The 7647-nt window shown below is 42.3% G+C and overlaps 1 pseudogene; it reads right to left on the bottom strand.

Annotated features, from left to right (window-relative positions):
* Positions 1–1783: 1783 nt before the first annotated feature.
* Positions 1784–2092, bottom strand: LOC103082800 (10 kDa heat shock protein, mitochondrial pseudogene; annotated as a pseudogene).
* Positions 2093–7647: the final 5555 nt, after the last annotated feature.

Raw genomic sequence — 7647 nt, forward strand, 5'->3', positions numbered from 1 at the left:
ATATATATATATATATATATATATATATATATATATATATATAAAACTGAATCACTTTGCTGTACACCTGAAACTAATACGACATTGTAAATCAACTATGCTTCAATTAAAAAAAAAAATCCTAACACTTATATAGCACTTACTGTGTGCCAGGCATTTTAACTGCATTATTCCCTCGTTGAGGGAGCAGTGAGTCATAGATGAATTTAAGAGAAAAGTCCAGGGCACAATTGTCTCTGTTTGCTGAAAGTGAGATGGAGCAGATGAAGGAAGCTTTGCACGGTCGAGGTGCTGACTTGGGAATCAAGGTTGTGGAGAGCAGACCACAAGGCGGGAGCCTCTAAGGTGGCTGCAGGACACTGAGCTGGGAACTCTCCCGACTTGCATAGGGGATGCTTGCAAAGCCACATCAGGTTCGCATGTCTGGATTCTGGGTGGGGGTCCTAGGAATGGGGAGTCAAGAAAAGCCTCCAGTCCAGCTCAGAGACCCGGTCATGCCATCCAAGGGACCCAGGATCTGGGAAAGAAGAAGGGGTTGGGTGGGAGGTGAAGAGCCTTCAGGAAAATCCAGTTTCAGCCTTAGATCAATAGGACCAAAGCTATTTTGGGGTACAAATACTGGGAACATTATTTTAGAACCTCTTTCCCCTCTTTTTAAATTCTGTAAGTTAAAATAGCATTCCACGACATTGTTTTCTATTTTTATTTTATTTTATTTTATTTTTATTGAAGCATAGTTGATTTACAACGTTGTACCAATAGGACATTGTCTGGGAATAAAACATAATATTCAAATTAAAAAGACATAATTTATATACAGTATCAAACTTTTTGAAAATTGTAAGTAATAAATTTTATCTAAGAGTTTGAAGTCAGTGGTCAACTTTCCTTTTCTCCTGGGTCTGATATGAGGCCAGCCGATTACACTGTGGACATAAGGATGGGGAAATGCCAGGAGAAAAAGGAGCAGTGCCTTGCTATCTATTGGTGTCTAGCTTCAAGCAACTAACTGGCAAATCTACCAGCCATTCTCACCAGTGTTCCAGAAACAGCTTTGGTCCTTCTGAACTGCCCTGACTGTCCAGCATGCAGGGAGCCTGCTTTCTCTTGCTGCCTGTGAATCTGGGCTCAGGAAAGACAAGCCAGTCGGGTTTTTAGGCCCCGTCAAGTGTTGTCTTAGATTGCATTCTAAAGGCAAACAAACACTGCTGGTGGGTTAACAGTAGATGGAGGGACAGCCATCAATCATTGGGAAAGGATATCATTTTGGTTGGTTGGCAGGTTTTTGCTTTAGATTTAGTTTTCTTTTGGTTTAACAATCGAGTCTGTCCACGTGTTCTACTTTGCTAGGGCTGCCATAACAAAATGCCACAGAAAAGGTGGCAACATAAATTTATTTTTCATAGTTCTAGAAGCTGGAAGTCCAAGATCAAGGTGCTAGCAGGGCTGGTTTCCTCTGAGGCCTGTGTCCTTGACTTGTGTCCTACCTTCTTACTGTGTCCTCACATGGTCTTTCCTCTGCGCATGTGCGCCCCTGGTGTCTCTTTGTGTGTACAAATTTCCTCTTCTTTTTGTTTGTTTGTTTGTTTGTTTTTTCATTTATATACTTTTATTTGGGAACGTTTAAATCAATACAGAGAAACTAAATTTCAGAGACACTGAATATCATTAGTTTGGGTATCGTTACTTTATTATAAAAGAAACACGGAAATTATTTACATGATGAAAGATTTCAGAACTTCAGCGGCAGCTTCACGTGATGCCATTTCAATAGTGACTTATTTTAGTCGACGTATTTTCCCAGAATGTCACCATCTCTAAATAAGAAATAATCCTTGTCATCTAGAACTACTTTTGTGCCTCCATATTCTGGGAGAGGAACTTGATCTCCAACTTTCACACTAACTGGTTGAATCTCTCCACCCTTTCCTTTAGAGCCTGATCCAACAGCTACTACCGTTGCTTGCAATACTTTTCCTTGGGATTTTTCTGGAAGCATAATGCCTCCTTTGGTTACAGTTTCGGCTGCACTTCTTTCAGCTGATACTCGGTCAAAGAGGGGAAGAAACTTTCTAAATGCCTGTCCTGCCATGACTCGGGTTGCAACACTTCATACTCTCGCTCTCTGGCCGCCGCTGCAAAAGAGCAAATTTCCTCTTATTATAAGGACACTAGTCATACTGGATTAGGGCTCACTTTAAGGACCTTATTTTAACTTAATTACCTCTTCAAAGGCCCTATCTCCAAATACAGTCACATTCTGAGGTATTGGGGGTTAGGATTTTAACAGATTAATTTGGGGGGGACACAATTCAGACCATCACACTATGTTTCTGATTTATTGGAGGACTGTTCTATGATGATGGCTTTTTTATTTCCTTGCACAGTTATCAGTATACTGCCTCTCACCTCCACACTCACCTTCCAATCCAAGCTCTGTGACAACGGCATCATGAGCAGGATTTCTGTAGGCGTTTCTCCTTTACAGTGTTAAGCTTTCTCAGTAGGGGGCGCTGGAGAGGCACTGCAGGAGGAAGAGGGCTTCTACCCGGCCTCCTCCTCCAGCAGCTGCCCCTGCAGGTCATGGTGTTGGTGGGAGGTCGGTGGGAGGACCACAGTGTTGGTGTGAGACCATCCAGTGACGCTTTGTCCCAGAACACGCCAGGAATGGGCAATCCTTCAGCCACCTCCCAGCCTGAGCCCAGCATGGTGGCTGCCACCAGTCGCTCCACACCAACTCCAGGCCTCCCGTCCACACTGGTTCCCCCACTGCCTCTGCTTGCCTTCCCCTCTGGAGTTTTGTCTCCTGTGGCCCTCCTGATGCTGCGGTCCTCCCGACACGGACACCACATGACCTCCTGTCTGCACCAGCACCCACAATCCCGCTGCATGCCTGCACAACCAGCCACCGACGGTGGCCTGCCTGCGCCTTGGAGGGGCTGCTTCCTGCTTTCCCAGTGACTGCAGACCAGCTCTGGCCTGGGCAAACCAGTGACCTTCTCTGACACCAGTGGGATGCACAGGCACCTTCTCCCCTTGGGGCAGGAACCCTCCCTTTCCAAGTTTGTCCTTTCTTGGGTATTCTCTCTCAGTCCTACAGAATCTTCTAGAGTTCATGTACATCTTAGAGTTACTCGTTTATAATGGCTTCATAATTCTTTATATTAAATTGTCCTGTTTAAATCACAAGGTGGTTTCTGTCTCCTCACTGGACCCAGATTGACCAGAAATCAACATGTAATTAGCACTTACTGTGGTCCCTGAAGTTTACATATGCTATTTCACTTAATGCACTTAATTTCACTCAATGTGGTGTAGGGTAGTGGATAAAAGCACGGACTTGGGTGCCAAGTAGGTGTGTATGACAATTCTAGCTCCACCACTTACCATCTCTGTCATGTTTGGGTAGAGAATGCTGTGATGCACCACCCAGATCTCCCTTCAGGACCCAGGTTCTCATGCATTCAGCTGCTAACAATGTAGGCTGCTAACAGCTCATGGCTCTGTGTTGCCCTGAAATTCATTTACTACCTCTACCACGCCCAAAGTGACAAGCCCTCTGGGGAGAAATCCACACCAGTGGCTGGTTGATATGGGGCTACAAATGCCTGGTCTCCCATGCCTTTATTAAGCCCATCTCCATATCAGAGTGTCCTGTGATCTGAGGTTGCTGCTGCAAGTGCATTGAACATCTCCCTCTGTCCAAACCTGCTTCCCTTGATCTTTTATAGGGATGGTTCCTGAGAGCATTCCCCAGTAAGACTCCTGCATGCACATTTCAGAGTCTCAGAGTGTTTTTCAGGAACCCGAATTGAAGCAGTAAGTTATTGGACTCCTCTGAGCTTCTGTTCTTTCACTTATAAAAGAGAGATGATAATTGCAAATATGTCAGAAATCACTGTGGGGATTAAATGAGATAATGCATGCAAATTGTGTAGCAAATTACTTGACACACACTGAGCACTCAAAGGAATTCATTTTTAAGATCATTAATAAAATGAACACATGATTATCCCCATTTCATACATGGGGAAACTGAGGTTGGGAAAGTTTAAGTAACTTTCCAAAGTCACATAGTAAAGAACTATGGTGTGGGATAGGAAGGGTGGGAGGGAAGCTCAAGAGGGAGGGGATATGGGGACATGTGTATGCATATGGCTGATGTGCTTTGTTGTGCAACAGAAACTAACACAGTATTGTGAAGCAGAAAAAAAAAAAAAAGAGTGGAGCTGGCTGATTTCAGCCTATATATAGTCTTTTTCTGCTATCACTTTATGTTGTCTCTGGTTCTTTGGAGCTAATGTGGAAGTTTTGATAGAAGTTTTGATTAGAATAAAAAGTTTCTGGAGGAAGTTGAGAAGGGCAGGTAGAAAGTTGTCTTGGAGGCTTATGAAAAGTGTGTGACCATCAGCTTCAAAGAGGCAGAAAGGGGACCCAGGGAACAGATCTGCGCAAAGCCTTGTATAGGAATTGTATGAAAGAACGATATAGCACTGGAACTAAATAAAACACCCCAAGCAATTGTTTGGACAGCATTCATAATGCAGAAAGGGAAAAGTCAAAGCTATGTTCCTCCCAGAAGTTTTAATGGTTTTCAGAGTTATTTTTAACTACTGGCCAAATTCTTAGAACTGGAGGAAAAAGCTATTTGATGTTTCGCTCTTTACACAATTTGCACAATCAACAGGTGGTTCTCCTTTTCCTTTTTCCACTCCGGGATAATGGAAATAGCAATTCTCTTTGTAAAGGGTTCTCCTGAGCACCTCTGGTTGAGAGTAGAAGAAATATAAAGTGAAAAGAAAAATGAATGAATTCTTGCTGTAGAATTGGGAGCCAGCAGGAAACAACAGGCAAAGAGACAACATTTAAAACATCAGTGTGTCAGTTGTCAACATCCACTCCTCTGGGCGTTATTGTCCCCAAGACACTTCCTGTGGGCTGAGATCTCACTATTGGTTTGGGGCAGTGCAAGGCCCAAGAGGGAATCTGTGAAAGCCTCCTCATCTTTCACCTCTGCCTGCTCCGTGCTGGACCCCACAGACCATTTAAAGAAAGCAAACTTCACATAGATGGAGCATGTGGGTGGAAACATCATTAGCTGCCCCAAGACACAGCCTAGAAACGGGAGAGGCTGGACAGTGCAATGGAGTGCAGATGGGCATCCTCCAGCTGGAAGAGAAGGAAATTCTCTCGGGCTGGATCAGGGGGACTTAGAGGCTACTAGAGTTCATGTGATGAGTAACAGAAAGGAACTTCTAACCAGGAGCTGTCATGTGCAGCAAGTCACACTTGTCTACAGATGCAGATGGATCATGGCCTCTACAGGTAAAGAATTGGAAGCTTTGGGCAGGGAAAGTAAAAATCCAGTTTTAGAGAGGCTTCCCTGGTGGCGCAGTGGTTAGGAGTCCACCTGCCGATGCAGGGGACGCGGGTTTGTGCCCCGGTCCGGGAGGATCCTGCATGCCGCGGAGCGGCTGGGCCCGTGAGCCGTGGCTGCTGGAGCGGCGCGTCAGGAGCCTGTGCTCCGCAACGGGAGACGCCACAACAGTGAGAGGCCCAAGTACCAAAAAAAAAAAAAAAAAAAAAAAAAAAAATCCAGTTTTAGAGAACTTTCCACCCAAGGCCACCTTTGGCTAAGGATAAGTGCTAAACTGTCGCCCCATCCTGCTTGCAGATCCAAATTTCAAGATTCTCCCTTCCATCTCTGGCCCTGAGTGGAATAAATCATTTTGAGGAAACAGAATAATCGTTTTATGCAAATGACCTGTGTTATAGTGCTAGAAAAGCCAAGAGAAAAACAAAACTGAAAGGTATTAGACACGATTAACACATTCAAAATATTCATTAAGGTAGTGAGTTAAGACATGAGTCTGTAGTTTTCATATATATGGTAGAAAAGGCAGCCAGCAAATGGAAGGAAAAATCTTACGCACAAGGGTAACAAGATGTGTAATACACTCGTGAATGACAGTAACAAGAGATGTGCCAGATCTTTAGGAAAAAAGAAAAAAGAAAAAGGAAAAATTGGTAAGGGCCACATACAGATGAGTAAGAGAAGAGATTCATCTTGTTCTTTGATGGAAAGACTTTACAATTTATAAGATGTAAATTTTCTCTACGTTGATTTATACATATGGTATAATTCCTATCAACAACCCAGCAGAATTTTTCTTGGACTCTGACAAAAGGATCCTAAAATTCATCTAGAAGACTCATTTTATTTAAAAAATCCTGGAAAAATCTTAAAAAAAATAAGAATAATATGGGGGACTTGTTCCATACAATGATACTACAGTATTAACACATGGAGTACCAGGTACAAAAACACAGACAGTTCACTCTGGCTGAGAGAGAGTCAAGAAACAGATTCACGTGTATAGGAGAATTTAATTTACAAAAGATCACAATTCAGATCAACTCTGGCTACCCAGACATAGCTATTTTGGGAAGATGATCTGAAAAAAAAAGGTTTCAATATCCTATAACTTGTATCTCCTTTGAGTGAACAATTTTAATTGCACAGATATATTCAAAGGATATGCATCTTTTTGTTCTTAAAATTTAAGAAAAACCTTAAAACCTGTTAGAGAATTTTAAACTAAAAACTTATGTATGGCACACCAATATTATGCAGTCATTAAAATAATATGTTGTTATGTCCAAATAAAATTTTAAAAGCAGTATGTATGGTAGGATGTTGTTTTGGGGTGTGTGTGTGTGTGTGTGTGTGTGTGTGTGTGTGTGTGTGTGTGTGTTTATTTTAGCAATGTATATATTATAAGAAAAGAATATGGCAAAGGCTGATAGGACTCATTCTGGGTGGTGGGTGACTAAATTTTATTTTTCATACTATTTCTATGGATCTTATGAAGTGCACACAGTGATCATGTGTGGCTCAGGGAACTAAACATTAATAATAAAGGAAGCTCATGCAGGCGAGACTCAAAACCCCTCATTGCTAGACAGGTCTGTCTAGATTGCTGAATCATACAATTAATGACATCACTGTGTGTCCTACTTATCCAGCCATGTGACATATATCCTAAAGGGAAGCACTCACAGGGAGCAGGAGCATCTTGGCAGACAGTGAAATATCTGAATCCCCATTTAATTTCCTACTTGTCTCACCTGAAAGCTGAGCTTCAACCTCAAAGCCCATTTGTTCAGATGTTGCCTTATGTAGTTCAGCCAAGGCGGACATCGTGGCATCTTCTTGACCTTTCTTTCTGATTGCAGGCATCAATCATTTGAACAATGCTTCTGTGCCTCTTAAAATCAGAACAGGAAGAATTGCACTAATACAAAGACCAACTGGAGCTGGATCCCAGGAAGAAAAAGATAAGTGTTTTTATGCCCACAAACGTCTATGCTCTCCCTTGCCACTAAACACTATGTAGCTGATACATTTCCTTTTGCCTCAAAAGCCAAGAATTTATATCTAAATTCAGTGTACATGTATAGACAATATAAATGATAGACAACTTCTATTTCTGCATTTTTTCAAACTTTTAAAATGGCCTTGTTTGCATTTTTTAAAAATCTTGAGTTATGTTCTTTCATATTATTTAGTTCCATAAATAGCTTGAAATCCTTTTGGAAGAAAGTTAGATTTGGGAGCCCTTCCCAGGGAGGCTGAGAACAGAAACT

This window comes from Lipotes vexillifer, unplaced genomic scaffold, assembly GCF_000442215.2.
Source record: "Lipotes vexillifer unplaced genomic scaffold, Lipotes_vexillifer_v1.1 scaffold1017, whole genome shotgun sequence".
Lineage (NCBI taxonomy): Eukaryota > Metazoa > Chordata > Mammalia > Artiodactyla > Lipotidae > Lipotes > Lipotes vexillifer.